Source organism: Apium graveolens, chromosome 5, assembly GCF_009905375.1.
Source record: "Apium graveolens cultivar Ventura chromosome 5, ASM990537v1, whole genome shotgun sequence".
Taxonomy (NCBI): domain Eukaryota; kingdom Viridiplantae; phylum Streptophyta; class Magnoliopsida; order Apiales; family Apiaceae; genus Apium; species Apium graveolens.
Genome location: NC_133651.1, coordinates 100770371 through 100772921, shown reverse-complemented (window position 1 = coordinate 100772921; position 2551 = coordinate 100770371). Strand labels below are relative to the sequence as shown.

At 39.8% G+C, this 2551-nt stretch overlaps 1 non-coding gene across 1 annotated transcript; it reads left to right on the top strand.

Moving 5' to 3' along the window:
* Window positions 1–1376: 1376 nt before the first annotated feature.
* LOC141663426 (small nucleolar RNA R71) lies at window positions 1377–1483 on the top strand. The gene has a single exon (XR_012551498.1). It is a non-coding gene; the product is annotated as a small nucleolar RNA R71 (small nucleolar RNA).
* The last annotated feature ends 1068 nt before the right edge of the window (window positions 1484–2551 follow it).

Here is a 2551-nt window from a genome sequence, read left to right as displayed (position 1 = left end):
TCTTCTTATCCTCCTCGAAATTAAGAATTACAAAGTCAACAGGAAAGATGACTTTGTCCACCTTGACCAAGACATCCCCCCACAATGCCTCGTGGATATGTAATAGAACGATCGGCCAACTGCAAGAACATATAAGTAGGCTTAGGATTAGGTAATTCCAACTTTTTGAAGCCAGACAAAAGCATCGAATTGATGCTAGCTCCCAAATAACATAAACACTTGTCGAATGACAAGTTTCTGATGGTGCAAGGAATAGTGAAGCTTCCAGGATCTTTAAGCTTCGGAGGCAACTTATGTTACAACACAGCACTACATTCCTCCGTAAGAGCAATGGTCTCTAAGTCATCGAGCTTCACTTTCCGAGAGAGAATACCTTTCATAAACTTTGCATAACTAGGCATATGTTCAAGAGCTTCAGCGAAAGGTATGTTAATATGAAGTTTATTGAAAACTTCCAAGAACTTAGCAAATTGCTTATCCAGCTTTTGCTTCTGCAGCCTCTTAGGAAAAAGAGGTGGAGGATAAACATGTTTTCCCCTGTATTACCCTCAAGAGGAGTGTTGACAACAGCTTTCTTCCTTGGTTCCACCTGTGCTTCCTTCTGCACATCTTCTTCAGCCACAACTTCAGATTCTGGAACTTGAGAATTTTCAGGATTTGCAAACTTCCCAGACCTCAATGTGATTGCCTTGACTTTCTCCTTAGCTTCCCTCTTGCCTGGCACTTCGCTATCACTAGGGAGTGTACCAGATTGGCAATTCAGTAAGGCATTGGAAATCTGCCCAATTTGATTCTCCATGGTCTTGATTGAAACTGTTTGGCTGAAGTTGGAGTTGTTACCTTGGTGCATATTGCGGTTTTTGAAAACCGAGAGGGTTGAATTGCTTTGCTTCATACTGCTGATAAGGCTGTTATATCGCATTCTGAGTTTTGTTCCAGCTAAAGTTAGGATGATTGCGGTTGTTGGAATGATAAGTGGTTGGAACTGGTTATTGCGACCTCTGAAAGTTGCTCACGAACTGGGCTGATTCACTAGAAATAGCACACTGCTCAGTCTAATGCGCACCAGCATAGAGTTCACAAACTCTTGTGATCTGATTAACCCCATAATTAGCCAAAGAATCCACCTTCATCGTCAAAGCCTGAAGCTGAGCAGTTGTAGCAGTAGCTGTATCCACTTCCAGAATTTCTGCTAACTTTCCTTGAGGCATTCTACGAGTTAGGTTCTGGTATTCATTAGCAACCATCAGTTCAATCAATTCATAAGCTTCATCATAGCTTTTAGCCTATAAGGCTCCGCCTTATGCTACATCAAGCATGGGTCTAGAAGTTACGCCCAGCCCATTATAAAACAGTTAATGATCATCCAGTCAGGCATCCCATGATGAGGACACTTTCTAAGCATCTTCTTGTAGCGATCCCAAGCCTTACACAAAGATTCTCCCGATTGTTGTGCAAATTGAGTAAGTGCATTTCTGATTGCAGTTATCTTCACCATAGGGAAGAATTTAGTAAGGAACTTTTGAGCAAGATCCTCCCATTTGGTGATAGAACTTGGTGGTAGAGAATACAACCAGCACTTAGCTTTATCCCTCAGAGAAAATGGGAAAAGCCTCAACTTAATAGCATCTTCAGAAACTCCATTGAACTTGAAAGTGACGCAGATCTCGATAAAATCTCCGATGTGCATGTTGGGATCTTCTATAGGAGAACCCCCAAACTGAACTGAATTATGTATCATCTGAATCGTGCTCAACTAGATTTCAAAGGTGTTAACCGTGATGGCTGGCCTGATAATGCTAGACTGAATATCATTGATCTTTGGCTGAGAATAATCCATCAAAGCCTTCGGATTCGCTGTTGGTTCTCCCATTATGATTAGAGCTGATTCTTCTTTAACTTGTTCCTCAACAAAAACTTCTTCAAATACTTCCTCCGTTTTATCTAGTATTCTCTTATGAGATCGAGAACGCGTTAGCATACACGCTCTCTAGAGTACCTGGAAAAGCAACAAGCAAAAAAGTAAGTAAAATATCTGAGTCAGTGAACTTTAGCGACCACTGATGACAAGTACATAAGGTAAAAATTAACACCGAGTCTCCGGCAGCGGCGCCAAACACTTGTTAGGACAAAAACACGCGCTAAAATTACACGGAAGTATACGTGTTCACAAGTAATATAGAATTCTTTCTAGTTCATTCCCACAGAGAGTGGTTTAGGTTAAAATTTAATTTAATGCACTTATGCAACGATGGTATGGTTATTATTCAATGCTAAGATGATAACAAGTTGAGATTGTTTATAACTACGATATTAACTAACATGCAAATAACTAAGAGAATTGAGGTTGAATTACTTATATGAGACAAACATGGGATTCTAACTTCATTAAATACTTCGTTCAGAGTCATTATTCTTAATCTTAGCATGCAATGATGATGACAACTAATCAGATAACACGAAACTAGTAAACGCTAACTTTCGTTGTACGAATACCCTACTACTAGACATCCAAAAAAGAGATAGAAGCTGAATAGACACCAATTATGTT